Below are 17,625 nucleotides of genomic sequence, written 5' to 3'. Positions count from 1 at the left end.
GATGGGAAACAGAAGAAGGCATGACACAAATGAAAAAACTTAGCTGCACTGAAAGTCCGATGAGTACATTATCTCTATTATTAGATTTGAGCAGTCATAATTTTCAACTTGTTTGTATTTCTCGCAAATTGATAACTCTCCTGAGACACAGCTTTCTCTTTCTTACCTTAAAACAAGTCAAAGGGCAGAATTTTTCATAGTTGGTTGTCTAAAACTAGGCAGCTAAATCAATATTTACACCTAAATTTTCACAAGTGACTTGTGATTTTGGGAACTTCCATTTTGCATATCCAGCTTGAAAACATCTGATTTTGAGAAAGCATTGACCATCCACTCTCTGAAAAATCAGTTGGGGTCTCAAGGCTTAACTATGGGTTTAGGTCAGGACAGTTTGAACAATTTCTGTTGAAATTGTTTTTCCAATGGAATATTTTTGGACAAAATGTGAGGGGAGGCAGTTGTATCCTGGGAGATGTAGGCTGACCGGAAGCCTAGCCTAGAAAAGAGAATGGGAGGAGGAGGGCACCCAAACTACAACACCCATGAGGCACCATGGCAGTATTTCTGAAACCAAATATTCACTTCTCTTCTTCTTCTTCTTCTTTTTTTTATTAATTTTTTTTTTTTACCTTTTTTAGGGAAAAAGTCCAACTCTAATTTAGGTACCTACCTTTAAACATGCAGACTTGAAAATATTGGCCAATGTTTTATCATCTTGTAAGATCTCTGTAGCTCAGAATGCCTTGATTTCCACTATTGAAGTTATGCAGCTTGGCTAAAGGTATTGCCATCCCCTTTTAATCTCAACACCTAGGGCTGGAACTTGCAGACACTCCTCTTTAAATGGAATGGAAATAGATAGGACCGATAGCCAGTCAACTATTATGCTATGACAATGTCAACTGCTATTATAATTAAATACGTAATTAAATGAATAATGTCAATATCAGTTTATTAATATTGGCAAACAGTGGAAAGGAAAAGATTCAGTCCATTTGCAATTTGTTAGAAACAGTGTTTTGCAGGCATAGCTCAGTCTAATTCAGTAGGTATACGTGGCAAATTTGATTGAAGATAATTAGGCATGCATTCAATTCTTGGTCAGATTTCTCTGTTGGAAACTAGTATTCCCATTGTACTGCAGCATTCTTTTCCTAACCTGTTGTAGGCATTTAAAAAAGAATGATTAACACAAGATGCACCCTCCTTCTCATCTCCAATTACAAATTAATCTTTAAATTTTCTAAACTAATTGTTAAATTTCAGTGTAGCAGTTAGCACTGCGCAACATTTACTGGCAAAATTAACTGTCTCACTCACTACAGGACTGATACTTCAAGCTCAATTACATTTTTATATAACTCAGATTGGTAGCTCACATCTTCTTACAATAACCATAGTCAGGAGTGGGCTGAAATCAGAAACTCAAATCCAAACACTTTCAAAATTCCTGGAGGATTTGGCTGAGAATTGTTGGACTGGACTCTGCCCACAGGGGTTGGGTTAGTCATTAGATCTAGAATTAGAAGGGGTCCATTTTCTAGTTATATTTTGGATAAGGCTATGATCTCACATGAACAGATTTCCCATCAGATTTCCTCTCAAAATGTCTTATGCAAATAGTCAAATTTTATAGATTTCCACCGTTAATGAACTATGTAACACTAACTGTAGGTGGCTGGATTCTTCAGTTGACCTGATCTGTTAGCAGATGTTTGAACTTTGCTGGAAGATGAAAACTCACTGTGGCAGGTGTAATAGTGTAATACCAGCCTGGATGAGAAGATGTGGGATTGGCCTGTCTAGGGTGTGTGGGTCAGAACTCCAGAGGGATGAACTCTAGAAACATCCAAGCCTGGGAAGAAGCTTAGGGCTAGAGTTTGTTAGATTGACTCTACATCAGCATATCAAGTCATTGATTTGGAGCCAACTGCTCAGCATAACCCGATTCACTGAATCATATACTTATACAAATTCATCCACAACTAACACACTTTGGAGATGAAAATAGTTAGGAACCTAGTGGTTACACTAGAGTGGACATTAATGACACTAGTCAGATGCACAGTGTCTTCCTAATAGTAAAAATCTCCAGTGCTGTTGCGTTGGTATGGATGCCACTCAGTATAGGGGACCCTGAGGCTCCTCTCACCACCCACATAAATCCATCTCTTTTGCAACAAGGAAGCACAGAGAATGTGCTGCAGAGTGTGTGGCATCAATGTGAAAAGGAACAAATCAGTTTAAACTAAGAATTGATCTGGAACTCTTCCAATAATGAAAAGTTATGGGAATTTGAGATTGAAACTGTCCGCATGAAGGCAGGACTGTCTGTCCTAATCCCTTTCTGGCTGTGCCTAAATCCTTTCTAGTAAGAACCAATGAATAATAAGGGATTTAGTCTTTTTTATTGATTGATTGATTGATTTCATCCTCTAATCCCTCTGTTTCTGTCTCTCTTGACTCTATGACTTTTCCACACAGTCCCCTATGTCTGGAGCCCCATTTCTGACCCAATCTGCCAGAGATCTCCACCCTCTCCTAGTCCAAATCCCTATTTAAAAATAAATTTCTTCCTTGAAAGGCTTGACATTCCTTTCTAACCACTGCTGACTTTCAAAACGCATGCTCTGATAACCAAAGCAGCCACATAATCTTATTGATGACTATCATAAGCATCTTTCCCAAATCTGGACCTTAGCGTCCAAAATCTGGGTGCTTGTATGAAACTCCCCCAAGCTTATTACCAGCTTGGATCTGATCTCGCTGCCACCAGCCAGGAATTTCCAGGGCCTGACTCCCTCTCTGGTCTCCCCAAACCTTCTCTGGGGGACCCCAAGACTCAGAAACCCTGAGTCTCACACCAAAGGGAAAACAACCTCCTCCCCTTGTCTCCTCTTTATCTCATCCCCAGCTCCCCCTCCCTGGGTTATCCTGGGCGATACTGTACTTAAACTCCTTGAATGCAAAACAGAGAGGGCAATTTACCTTCCCCCCTCCTTCTTCCCCTGAGGCTATGCATTCAAACCTAGTCAAGCTAACACAAAGAGATTTCCCCCCTCCCTTCGTTCCTTAGCCTTAACCAGAGAAAAACCTCAAACAGGTTTTAAAAAGAAAGCTTTATATAAAAAAGAAAGAAAAAGACATAAAAATATCTTCTGTATCAAGGTGACAATTATACAGAGTCAATTGCTTAAAAGAAAAAATATGAATAAACAGCCTTATTCAAAAAGAGATACAATTTAAACATTCCAGCACACACACATGTAAATACAAAACAAAACATATAAAAGCCTATTGTTTTGCTACCTTTGTACTTACAACTGGGAAACTGAAGATGAGAAGCTTACAGATAGAAAAAGATCCCCTCTCATAGCTGAGAGCCAGACAAAGACAAAGAACCAAAAAAATTCCCTCCCCTGAGCTTTGAAAAATCCGGTTTCCTGATTGGTCCTCTGGTCAGGTGTTTGGTTCCCTTTGTTAACCCTTTACAGGTAAAAGAAACCTTAACCCTTAACTATCTATTTATGACAATGACATCCTAGTCCTCCTTTCTCTTTGCCTCTCTACTGTTCCATCATAACCTATATCTTGATCTTTGTGACAGTAACTTTACAAGAAAGTATAGGGAGACATTTTCAAAGTCATAAATGGCACCTCACTCCCAGTGACTTTGAATGGCAGTTAAGTGCCCAACTGTCATTTGTGCCTTGAAAATCTCCTCACCGTGTCATATATATCAGCAAGCACCATAGACATTTGTGGGGCTGTACAAACAACTTGCCATTGTCACCATATTATAAGTATAGTTAGGATAAATGTTCTGTGATTTCTGTTTAAAAATATCTTCTGTGAAACATGCAGAATATATTCACTCTGCTGTATGCACTGAGTAAATAAGCATTGTGTGCATTGTGTGGCTGATATAATCCTACTTTGATGTACCATTTGGCAAAATTATTGGGTTATGCCCAAGTAGTGCTATCAACTTATAATTAATTTGGCTAATCAAAGAATTACAGAATGCATTTGTAGATTCATAGATTTTAAGACCAGAAGAGACCTTTGTGATAATTTAGCATGATCTCCAGTACTGCACAGGCCAAAGAACCTTACCCAATAAGCTGTGCTCCAGATCCATAACTTTTGCTTGAGCTACAGCATATCTTTTAGAAAGACATCCAGTTTTACTTAGAGATGGCAAGGAAGGCAGAATCCACGGCATCCCTAGGTAAGTTATTTTAATGGTTAATTACTCTCACTGTTAAAAACTTGCCATATTTTCTAGTCTGAATTTGTCTAGCTTCAGCTTCCAACTATTTGATTTCATTGTGCTTTTTTTCTGTCAGATTGAAGAGCTGTCTATACTATCAGAAATTCCTCCCTATGTAAGTACTTGTAGACTATGATCAAGTTGCCTTTTAACCTCTGTCTCCAATCAACTAAATAGCTTGATCTTTTCTCATTTTAATTAAGATGTATATAATCCCACTCTATAAAGTGGGCACCTGTAGTGGGGCGAACTGCCCCACTCCCTGTGAGAATGGGCTGTGGCAGGCCAGGGAGCCTGCGCAGCCCGAGAGCCAATCAAAAAAGGGCTTATGGGGAACCAATCAGGGCCAGGCTCACCCATATATAAAGGCTGCCCAGAGCAGGAGCAGTCAGTCTGTCCCAGGCCTTTGAGAGGGGAAGGTCAGTCTCCAAGTGGCCAGTGCAGCGCAGCGCAGCGCAGTGCTGGGCAGGCTCAGGGAGGCTAGAAGGCGCTAGCCCATAGCCGCCAGGCTGCAGGCCCGGAGGGGAAGGGCCTAGCGGATGCAAGGGGCCATAGGGGAAGCAGCCCAGGGAAACAGAAACAGACAGAGGAGGGAAAGAAAGAGGACAGTGAGGCTGACGCAAGAGGATCCCTGGGCCGGGACCCAGAGTAGAGGGCGGGCCTGGGACCCTCTCGTTCCTTCTTGCAGTACATTCAGCCATGGGCCATAGGGAGCAGCCATTATAGACCACACCAGATCCCTGCCAAGAGGGATTAGACTTTAGGGGTATGTGGTTGCACATGGAGGCTGGAGTAGAGGACTGCTGATTATTGATCCCCGGAAGGGGGTGCAGATGGACTGAGGGGCACTGCCAGAGGGCAGTGGTCTTGAAGAGGACGCCGCTGGGCAGGGAGCAACGCGGGTGCAGAGACACCAACAGAGGGTGGAACAATGGATGGGATGCCGCCAGGAGGGGGCGCTCCACTGGAATCGAGCTAATTCCCAGAGTTACCAGCAGGAGGTGCTGGGTGGTGAGTCCCGACCCGTTTACAGCACCCATTACCTAAACTGAAATACACAATATAAACACCAGTACATCACAAAAGCCTGTGTTTATCACGCATTGACAACACAACAAATATAGTGAGGATAATAAACACAAAGATTTTCCAACCACTCAGTCCACTCCCTTTCCAAAAGCCAGTGGAGAAAACACATCCCACAGAATAAATGTCACAATGGTAAGTGTGTGTCAAGAGGCAACAGTGGAGAAGTTGTATGGTATGCCATTGTATGGCATGCTGAGTGGACAAGTCAGAATTACTAAGCATAGATTTCTCAGAAAATAAACCTGGACACTTAGGTTTCTCCTGTATATTTTCATCCAAACTATGATTTAGTTTTATATTGAGAAATAAAGTACCCCTTGATGTATTGTTTATTTCTTAGATTGCAAGAGAGAGGTGTGCAATATTGAAAACTATTTGCATGCCTTGGAGAACTTTTAACCCACTAGGTCTTTTACAGTTTAATTTGTAAAATAAATACAAGAAAGAAAGATAGAATTGTGGTGCTGTGAATCACAAGTCAGGCATGTGGGAATAGTCTGGGCTACCAGTTTTTGCAGATGGACAACATTTTAGTGACTAAAGTATAAGCAATGTCAGAACAGGCTTGGAGCCTTGGATTTCCAAGCGCTATTCAGCGTAAAACAGGTAAACGTTGATTATAATATGGAACTTTAAGCAGAAAATGCCATTGTCCTTGTGCTATTACTTCTATTTTTTTCTGATTCTAGCATAGTCCTTGGCTTCCCAGGGCAACAACCTCACACCAACTTTAAATATGGTACCAAATTCAATGCACGCTTTTTTAAAAAAAATATGTAAACCAGCCAAACACTGCTAATACATGGAGGACTTGAGGAACATGTTTTCATTTGAGTTTTGAGGATGCGTTCTCTACCCTGGAGCCAGTGTTACTGGAATGAACCAGCAATCTAAGGCATATTGCAAAATGGAAGCAAAAATGACATGTTTGTAGAATGTTTCAGGGCGCACCTAGAGAGTCCTCAATAGGGAAGGGTAATGCTGCATGGAGACTCACCTAGGGCCTGATCCAAAACCCACTGGAGTGAACTGGCGTCTTTTCACTGACTTCTGTGGGTTAGGCCCTAAAACACTGAATGCTGTCATGCAAAACACAAGAGAAATCAATATCTGGATTCATTTAGCATCCCAGCACACAACTTACAAGCATAAAGACCTAGGAGGCAGCAAGTGGCTTAAAATCACTTCCTTGAAATCCTTTGCCAGCTGGGTATTGACATTCACTATTTACACAACATTCTTTATGAAGTCTTCCAGGAGGAAAAAAAAAATATGTGGACCTATGGTGTTTGTTTGGACACAATTAAAAGGGCACATGCTAATTTGGATGGCATGAGTGGCCACTACAGCTCTGCAAGCATCTGGGAGATGAGACTCAGCTAGTGCAAGCGGAAAGATTTATGATGACCAGACTTGGATGTGTGAACCTCTTTTTGGCATGCACATAGCAAGTAACTTACCAATCCCATTATAACCAGCCACAAGGCATTTCTAGCAATCTCTGCTGGATAATAATTCATACTTTATAGAATCTGTAGAATTTGGATTTTATTTTAAAAGTAAATTCTGTTTTGATTAAGCTCTTCTCTGATCAGCATTTCACACTGCCCTGAAAGGGATGACCCAACAACTCCAATACCAAGGATAGTTTACATTCAAAAATTAGGATGGAAAGAGCCACTATCTATCTAGTCACCTAAAAACATAAAAAAGGCCATACTGGATGCGACCAATGGTCCGTCTAGCCCCAAATCTAGAAACTCTGTGGCTACTCAGACAATTTTTTTCTTCTGGTTCAAAAAAATCCTTGCCTATCATATATTTATGGGAGCTTGAAAAGAGCGAGGGAAATCTGAGATACAGTAGATTGGCTCAAAAATCAATGTCTACTGCACTGCATTATTTCTCCTAACTTGTCTTTGGCTCAAGGTGAAAGCAGCCAATAAGGAAAATTTTCCTTGGGTTTGAAGTGATAGGATAAATTATTCCAATGCACTCATCTAAAAGTGTGTTAACTGTAGTATATTTTTCATGTACCTATCTGGGCACTTAACAATTGAGTCTTAACAGTCTGTCACAAAACAGATTACCTAAACAAGCCTTCTTCACCCCCTGAACTATCCCTAAATATCTATAATATTCATTTAAATTAGGCAGTAGGGTCTAATATTTAGGACACTTAACTGTAATGATACCAGTTAGCTCTATGTTCTTGGGGAACCAGGGCGCAATATCCAGCCTATCTGACTCATGATAGGCTGCTTGAACCAAAACCGATCAGAGGCAAAACTTACAGAAAGCAATGAAAAGGTGGTGGGAGACACACCTAAATCCCTCCTGGCAAGGGTGACAGGATTAAGGCAACTCCTCTAGCCTCATCTGCATCAAAGATGGGACAAGTAGGCATCTCTTCCATTAGCATACAGAATGGAGAACAAGAGATTCCAAGGCAAGAACCGCACTGAACTCTGGGACCGGAAAAGCAAGGAAGCAGTGCATCATGGGGAATCTCTGCTCCAGACGTTTATGAACCTACACCTGCACACACCCAGCTCAGCAGTTATCAGACAAATTCTAGTAATGAATCCTTGATTGAGATCCACAATACTGAAGCTGCCTAATTGTTTTGTGAGCTCCCTTGAAGGAACCCTGCTCATAGCCAAGAGTGATCAGTTCCTATTGTTTAGTTTAAAGAAAACCCTGGAGTCATCAGTTTACCCATAAACAAATCTGGTGTTGTCCCTTGAACCATTGTCCCTACAAAAACCCTACCCACGCTCAAGTAAGTGTTCTGATGCCTGGATCCAAACTCTGCATCAGTCCACTGGGACTTCATCTTCTCCTGACTGATCGTGCTGAGGGCTCTGCCTGTCTCCAGCACTCAGGACCCTAACCTACTACCATCACCTGGGAACCCCAACCAGTTCAAGCTTCATGGAGTCGTGAGACCCCAACTCTCTCTCTCTTTCTGTGTTCTTTTCTACCTCAGGTATAACTTTTTAACCCTGACTTGTTTGATCAGGTATAGTTTTCTGTATCTGACTTTTGTAAATTTTAGTAATGTAACTGTTATGTTTGTTTAGGCTCTCCTTGTGTGGTTATCACTATTATTCAATACAAACTTTTATGGTTAAGCTGGTTGCTTCCCTTCCTCTCTCTCTGAACTTTACTCTGTTGTGTTTTTGGCTTCCCCATTTACTCTGCAGCAACGCTCCTCTTACCTAAGCTAAAGATCCATGTAGTGCCCAAAAATACTGTGGGCTTTGCTCATCAAGTGGGTTACTAGCACAACAATTGTAATGTGAGATTGGGGATAGGGACATGCTGAACCTGTGACATACAAGGGTGACAGCTTGGAAGTGCTGCATGACCCAGACTACTGAGTCCAGGGGCACATAAAAGTGGCAGCCTGGAAGTGCTGTTCGACCCAGCCTGCTCAGGCTTACTCTATTCCGGTGCGGTACCTGTGGCATATAAGGGTGGCTGCTTGGAGTGCTGCTTGGCCCAGCCTATTGAGTCCAGGGGTATATAAAGGGTCAGCTTGAGAGTGCTGATTGACCTGGTCCACTCAGACTTGCTCTGTTAATATATGTGTGTGTATGCATGTGTGCACATGCATCTGATTCTGAGGCTGAAGGAACCCAGTCCTGAGGAACCTAGGTCCTGCAGGATAGCTCCACTGGGAGGGGACTTGCAGAAGGGAGAAATAGAGCTCCTTATGAAAATACAAGTGACACAAGCAGTACATTGATAGAATTACAGAACCCCCTACCCCCCAGAAGAGTGACCCTAATAAATGAGCATACCCCAACGTAATGGGCAACTCTGGTAACAGCAAGCCCAGAATCCTGGGTTCTAATACTAGCTCTAGCACCAACTAAACTCTTCAGGACGAGGACTGTCTCTCATGATGTGTTTGCACAATGCCTACCACATCTGATCTGGGGATTCTTAGGTGCTACCAAAATATAAATAATAACCAGCAATGGGTCAAAGTCAGGAAATTTTTTGGTTAAGACAGTAAACTTGTGGTAGAAAGAGGTAGAAAGTTCCACCATGTTTCGGGGAGCAGAGGAGTCATAAAGGGAAGCTATATCAGCAAGGAAAGGTAGGCAGAAACCTATCAGGTAACTAATCCATTCATGTTAAGTGGGATGGACTATGCCCATATAATGTCTGAGGAAATACCATCTAGTCTATTTAAAAGTCTGGCCATGCTGCTGCACACTTGCAAATGTCTCATATTGAAAATGGTGGGAAGCTCGCTGGTCTCATTTAACTCAATTGTTTCCCCTTTCTAATCAAATATTTTCATAGTGTGAAACTTACAAGAGCAGCATAGGCTGTCGTACTATTTAGCAGACAGTACTGCTGCAGAGCCATGAAATATGGCCCTTCATTGTTAATATAATTTTGAAAAATAAAGTATGTTTATTACCTGGTATTTTCTGTTAATTGTTTTGTGTGGGGGAAAATAAAAGCTGCTGCCTTGAAGCATAAAAAAAAAATACAACGTGCAGTCATAGTTGAGAGCACGAAAGTGTTCGGGCTATGAAAATTATGTAAATGATCCATTCCAGTAAAAGAACTTTCAAACCCTCAAGGTCTTTAAACAGCATTAATTCAAGAAGTTAGATATAAAATTTAACTTTTTCATGCTAATAATGATTTCATAAGGAAAAACTCGTTAGTAAAGGTGACAAATATGAAAGTCTATTGAACATTTAAATTCAGGAAACTTAGTGTGTGCCCCTGGGATATATTTACACAGCCAATGACTCTCTGATGTTATTAAGTAATTTATTTGAGAAAGTTTCCATTCATGAGTTTTCATAAGAACAATATTAGGTTTACAAAGGCTTGTGTTGTCAGTATAGTAAATAACTAATTTACAGTGACTTTTGCTTAAGTTCTTCATTAGGTTGTTCAATATTGTTTGATAATTTAATGTCAGTTTCATTAGGTCAGAGTTCTCCCTTCATGAATAGAGAAAATTAGAGTGAAAAATAAATTATGCTACTTAGAACATTACTTAAACTTCAAAACTATATATGAGAAGTGAGAAAAATTAACCTGATTTTCATCTAAATTATAAATCATCTTAGCTATATAATACAGATGCAAGTAAGCATCTAAAGTGGTAAGAACCTGAATTTTATTGGTGTGCACATTTTTCATATGCCAGATCTTCCAATGACAATCCAAACACTGTGTATTGCTTACTCATTTTGGGTGGTTTGGTAATCTGCAGCATTAATTTTGTCCATTTATAAGCTTCTTTGCATGGGCATCAGCAGTGAGGCTTTCCATTGAATAGGCCTGGAAACTCAAATACCCTCATACTTCTAGAGAATTTGTCCTTGATCTTTAGGATTATTAATTACAATGTGATCTAGAAACTGGAAACATTGGGCTCTGTATTGTAAAAACATAACAAAAATATAATCCCTGCCCATAATATAGTCCCTGTTACAACCTGAGTGGATATGACAGACAGAAGGAGCAGAACATCCTTTCAGTCTTGATGTTGAAACACAGTTGGGGATTAGGGTGACTAGATGTCCCGATTTTATAGGGACAGTCCTGATTTTTGGGTCTTTTTGTTATATAGGCTCCTATTACCCCCTACCCGCATCTCGATTTTTCACACTTGCTCTCTGGTCATCCTACTGGGGATGGATATGTGGAATCTTCAATAGCTACTGCTCATGTCATAATATCCTGGCTAGACTTAGGATAAAGAAAGCAAGCTCTCCCTATATGACACCTTTTACCAGCACTAAATACACTGAAAAGTATGACTAAGCCATTAACCTGAAACAGATAATGTTCCAAGATAAACAGCGATCATTGTGCAACACACTCTGATTCTCCATAAGTTTAGTGTTGGCTTCCAATGCCGTCAGAAAAGGTGAGAGCAACAGAAAATGAAATGACTGCTATAAAAGAAGGAAACATATATAAGTACTCAGCTAAAAAGATGCCCTTTGTGGCAGCATCTTGTGTGGACTGGAGGGCGAGGCAGTCTGGTTCCCTGCAGCCCTGGAGAGGGACAAGCCCCTCTGGACTCCAAAGTAGGCAGAGCCAGTGGAGCTTGCGCCCACACCCCAGAGGTCAGGGCGCAGGACAGGAAGTAGAAAAGCCCAACCCCAGAGCTCACTAGAGGCTTGGCCGCTGGAGAAGCCTGTGGCCTAGCTCCCGGTTGGAGACTCCTGCAGTTTGCGGCCGAACCGAGGGCTGGCCAGACACCTACCAGACCCTGGGGAAGTTATTAAGCCTGCCTGTGGCAAGTTACCCAGAGGAGCTGCCAAGCCTACTGCTTGCCGGGTACCCAGAGGAGCCCATAGTGCTTTACTCAGTGGAAGATTCTGTCCAGACACAGGTACCTCTGGAGGGGGAGGTAGGAAGTAGCCAGGGGGCAGCCGACCCTAGTCTGGCTTCAGCACACTCAGAGACGATGTCAGTGTATCGCAGCCAGGATCCCCACTGACACAGCAGCAGGTCATCTATTGCTGCTAGGGCCCCAGGCTGGGAAGCATTGGAGTGGGAGGGCCTGTGTCCCCCCTGCCACCCAACTCGTGGGTGACCGTCTCCCCCTCGCCCAGGTCCTTTGGAGCTAGGACCTGGGCATCCTAAACTTATTTATTTGCTCAGCCCCTGCCTGAGGGCCTAAGCTACTGACCGTTTGTTGCCCCACCCTGACCCAGGGCTGGGGCTTGCTAATATTGAACTGTTCGCTCAGCCTTGCCTGAGCTACTCACTGTTTGCCGCCCAGCCAGGCTAATTCCCTGACTCAGTTGATCTAAATAGTGAGGTGGCCTGTTTCCCCGCTGCCCCGAAGGGGGACGAGCCCTGGCTGAACCCCCTACAGTGTCACTGAGTGCAGAGAAAAGTAGGTTAGAGAAACGGAGATGATTAGGGGCTGGATGGGAGTCTCAGCTGTAAAAACACAGGAAACGGCTGATCGTAGAGGTACTGTGCAGGAAAAAGTGAAAGGATATAGACCTTGCTTGGTTGGATGGGGAAAGGGAGGGAGGAGCGGCAGAGATTAACCCTGGTTATGGCCCTGAGTGTCAAGGAGAATGGTGTATTGTCTTTGAAAGAGCACATGAAGAATGCGGGAAGGGAAATGGCTAGGAGGGAAGATAAAGAGCTCAGTTTTGTTCATGTTTGGTTTTAAGTTATAAGAATATATCATTCAGAACAAATAAGATTAGTTCCTGTGCAATCAGCGAGGGCATCGAGAGTCCTCTTGGCTTGCTGCTGCTGGTAGATGCCTGATGGGTGAGGAATTGGAAGCAGGAAGAGAGAAACAAACACAGTAGAATGAGTTAGTATTGTGTTAATAGAACAAGCCACTCATTTAAAAGAATATTTTTTATTCCTCACGGAAGGCATTGGTGCAGATTTTCATATGAGAAAGTCATGTAAAAATCAATTGGAGGTTTCATTACAACGGAAGCCGAGGGGCTGTGTTCATCTGTCTTGTGAGCGCACGAGTGAAGGATGCAGTAAGAAGAATGTCCCAAGGGGCAGGCCCTCGATGGCCGAATTCTAAATAATTCACATAGAATTCAAGTAATTGTTTCGAAAAAGGTGCATTAAGAATATTCCCCATTAACGTGTTGCTGATGCCTGTATTAGTCATGATAGTTGTGTAAAATAACCATCTGTAAAAACAATAGGGGCCAATGGTAATACATGGCTTATATTTCTTCCTGTCTGCCTCCCACTCAACCAATGTTGGGCAGAGTTCACTGGCACAGACAGCATTAGTTATCTTTCTACCATTATAGGTTACAGGCCATCAGACCTTAAAGTCACATTATTCCAATGACTCTTTCTCATGCTGGATTTGGCTGCCAAGGTAACTCTCTAGAAATACCTATAAGGTAACATAACCCTGCTGACACCATCCAACGTCAATTTCAACTAGATTTTAAGCAGCTGCTAATCCCTGGAGCACAGAGAAAGTTAGAGATTGACTTCAATGGCAGCTGCTCAGTGCTCAGCCCTTTTGAAAGGCAGGCCACTTATTTGAGGATGAGATCTGTGCTGCAATGGGTTTAAGTCACCTTTATGCCCCTCCCCCCCAATGCTGAGCTGCTCTGGGAGCTGGGGAGGCCCCCAGTGTAATTTAGGGTACGTCCAGACTGCAATCACCCAAGCAATGTTAATCTAGGTAGGTTGGGTCCTGGAGCAGTAAAGCCATGAGTAATTACTAGCGTGTGCCGCCACAGCTTCACTGCTCCAGGACCTGATTAAAGCTAGCTCTGGTATGTTTACTTGATCTGCAGTCACACCCTGTAGTTGCAGTACTGACATATCCTTGGTTTGCCCTGGGGACCTGTCAAAGTTACCCTATGGCCTGCAGTCCTGCCTGGAATCTGCACAGTGCTTTGGTCAGCATGTCCCCTATGCCAGGGCTTGCAAAAGGGTCTTCAGCTGTTTTTTTAGTGCCTGGGGTCAGGGGAATCCATCCCCAGGGGGAACAGGGGCTTTTACTGACTTCTTATGCAGCTTCAGCCCTTTTACCTGCCACAGAGGGACTGGTAAGTGGGAATGAGAATCTCATCCTAGGGGCCTAACATTCGGCACCCGTTTGAATAGCAAACCTTCGGTGTAGCCTCTACTAGAGATTCTCAGACTGTGGTCTGTTTAGCTCTCATTGGTAGTCTCCAGAGGGCTGCTGAGTCAAATGGCACTGACTCTATCTAGCCAGAGGTCTTACGGATCTTGTAAAGAAGAGCCTGGGTGCCTGTAAACTCAGGTGAAACATAGAGGAGGAGCCAGCTCGCATCCTCCTCCTAGTAGCACATAAGAAGACGGGAACAGGAATGACAGGATGGGCACTCCTCAGTGGAACATTTTAAAGTACCTCTGTATCACTTTTCTATGTAACCGTTTGCTGTAATTGCCTCAAATGACAAAGAAAAGAGGAGGTGGTCCATGTGTCTCTGAATGGGAGAGAACCACTGGAAATCTCTTTAGCTGAGAAGCCCTGGTGTGTACAGTACAGTATACTGAGAAGTTATTATACGTTGTAGCATATCTGCACATACAACTCATCAATCACATTTTACGGTTAATCATGTTTGCTACGCTAGTGCCTTGTCAGGAGCCAAGATCAGGGCCCCATTGGTCTAGGTACTGTACAACACAGAGTACTAGATAAGGGAGTACTAGACACAGCCCTAGAAAGCTTGCAATGTAAATAGGCAACAGTGAACAACTGGATGACAGAAAACATCCCACCAGTTCCATGATTTATTTTTGGGAGTTCGGAGGAGATATGTTAAACCGAACAACAGAAGAGGGCACATTGATAAGTGTAGTGATAACTGTCCAGGATAGGAAGGAGAAGGGAATGCAGGGCAGGTGTCAGGTGGGACTGAGGTGAAGACACTATGAAAGAGGAGATGGGAGGGTGTTGGAGCAAATGGCCAATCAGCACAGGGAATAGAATGCCCAGTCAAAACTGTAGCAAATACTCCAACCTCAGTGTCTATTGGTCCCTTCTTAAGCTACTTCTGCAGCTGCCCCTACCCTCTTTGGCTGTCTCCTCCTTGTAATTTCTTTCCCAAAGGCCAAATGCAAGAAGAGGAGGGGGGATGCCGATTGGGACCTAGTGCCCCAGAGAGTTTCCCTTGCACAATTCTGGGTCTCTGGGTGCTGGGGAGAAGGGTGTCCCTAGTTATCCCTCCAAGTGCAGCAGTTCCTGCTTAAGCTGCTTGTGCAGCTGCTCCTACCTTCTTCAGTGACTATTCACTTCAGTACTGACATAGTGTTCTAGCAGAGTCTTTCACAGCAGTAAATGTTTCTGTTTGATATAAAAATACGATGATACAATATGCCATTAGAGGATGAGATCAAACTTTGACCTCTTAATAGTTTCAAAAAGTATTTATCTACTGTTTGAATGCAAAAGATCTTCAAGTTTACCTAAGGAAAGTTATAGATGATTTTCTAAGAAAGGATAAGGAAAATCTGTGAAAGCTTTAACAAAAGGAAATACGTTAAAACAGATAATGGTACTGGTCTTATGTAAAATTCCTCCCTGTTCCAAACACAGTGGAGATCCTGAACACAAGGCAATTTAACTGTATGTGAGCTGGCCTGACTCAACCACTAATTGCTTACCTTTTGGCTTTAAGCATAAGCAACAGTGGTTAGTGTCATGCTGTTGTAACTCCCCTATAACAGGACTGAAGCAGGTTCATTTAATTTTGTTTAACTTTTCTTCTGCACTCTTTTTCCCCTCTAGAGATTGATATCGTTGCCTGTTTGGTCCAAGCAGTTAGCTGAAATTCAAGGCCTTACCAGGTTGTTTCCATTAAGATGAGAAATCAGTTATATAAGTCCAGTATAAAATTTGAGACAAGAGAATCAAGCCCTATCCCTTGCAATTCAGTTCTGTAGGATTCAACTAAAAAAAACCCAAATTATCTGTATGAATAAAATTACCAAGCCTTTTACTGCAGTTAGATACAGAATCTTACTAGTCACTGTTTTCTGTTTTGTATTTGTTATATTTCAGTGGCCACAAGCTTCTGAGAAGGCTTTCCCCTTCGTTCCACCCATTCCAGTTGAGGTGTAAACCAACAGGGAATTATAACCTTGCCAAGAGATGGACTTCATTGTGAATCACAATTTCCCTCCTTTCAATCACTTTAACTCTTCTTAAGCATATATGACAGCTATCTCACTCTAATGATATACTTGTGAATTTCCCAGAACAGGGGAAAACAGCCACACAAATGTCTTGAGGCTACAGAGCTGGGTGAATAATGTATCAAACTATATTTAGCAAACAAAGCAAACTAGGAAAAATGGAGAAAGGTGGGGAAAATAGATATATCCAGTGACTATAAAGTTATTGAATATTTAGTCAGTTGTTTAGAGGCAATGCCCGTTGAAAAGAAATGTCCTTGGTTTCGTCTTTCCTGTGCTAATCTTAATAACTCATAATTAAGGTCCCAATCCTGAAATGAGGTCTGCTGGCACAGACCCTGTGCCCTTGCATAGGGCTTATGAAATCAATGGAGTTCCAGACAGGCTCAGGAGTCTATGCTTGCAGATGTGACTGCAAGACTGAGGTATTAGGATATATTTGAACCCGGCTGTCAAAAAAGTCATAGGCTGTATAACACTTGCACTTTTTAAAAGAAATATCCATGTTAACCTGTGTCACTTGGGAATTTTTCATTAGAGGAGGCGGGGTGCCAGGAGAGGGGAGAGAATGCAACTGAAAAACAGGCAAGCCAGATCCAAATGGAAAGCTTGAAACCTTCCAGTGACCTCAGCAACACAGGAGACTAAAAGCTTAGGATACTTGTTTTCTCATGCAGTCGTTAGGAAGGGAAGACATGGGCTCCATGATTTCGGGGTGGGGAGGAGTTGGGGGAGATCTGCAGCTTGCATAACTAGTTGAAGACGTTTGCTTCTTCTCCTGTAGCAGACAAGGAAGCAAAGGAAAAAAGAGGAAAGCAGCTGTCTCTTGTCAGCATTGCTGCTGCTGAGACCCAGAATTGGCAGACACTGGGGAAGAATTTTATGTTATTTTGGAGTATTTGTTAGTGTCCTAAACCCATCTTTAACTGCAAAATAAAGGAGATTTTCATTTTCATATTTGTAAGCCATAAATTAATGACTTTCACTTTTCACCCCTGCATGCCCAATTTGTCATATGTGTCATGGTGACAAACCATTAACATTAACAATAATACTGTACATACAACTCACGGGATATTGGCACTTAGGTTCCAACTGAAGAGGATTCTATCAAACTGAAGAGGTGATGATACTTAATGTCCCAGTTCAGAAAGGCACCCAAGCACATACTTAACTGTGTGCAGAAGAGTAATCTCATTGAATTCAGTGGGAGTATTCACATGCTTAAAGTTAAGCACATACTTAATTGTTTTGCCAAACTGGGGGTTTATTTAGGTTCTTACTGTCTGAACAACATGCTGTGTGATTGTTTCCATTTTGCAGATTTCCTAACAAAACTATTTATTATTATTGTTCGTGTTGAGGTAGGACCCAGAGGCCATAAACAAGATAAGGGCGTCAGAGTGAGGAGTCTGTAGAAATGGAAAATAAAAAGTTCCAGTCCCAAAGAGTTTACAACCTAAAACCACAATCCTGCAAAGAGGACTGAGGCTTAATTTAAAACAGGATGAAGAGGAGAGAAACAGTAATAAGAACACATGTTGAGAAAGGAGAGCTATGTAGGTAGCTAGATGGTTTCAAGTAAGCTACTT

The 17,625-nt window shown here is 42.3% G+C and overlaps 1 protein-coding gene across 1 annotated transcript in view; it reads right to left on the bottom strand.

Annotated features, from left to right (window-relative positions):
- Window positions 1-17,625, bottom strand: part of CELF2 (CUGBP Elav-like family member 2) — a 703,635-nt gene that overhangs the window by 532,053 nt on the left and 153,957 nt on the right. The gene's annotated exons all lie outside the window — the stretch shown is intronic.

The sequence above is a fragment of the Chelonoidis abingdonii genome, chromosome 1 (assembly GCF_003597395.2).
Source record: "Chelonoidis abingdonii isolate Lonesome George chromosome 1, CheloAbing_2.0, whole genome shotgun sequence".
Taxonomy (NCBI): domain Eukaryota; kingdom Metazoa; phylum Chordata; order Testudines; family Testudinidae; genus Chelonoidis; species Chelonoidis abingdonii.
This window is presented reverse-complemented; position numbering and strand designations above follow the sequence as displayed.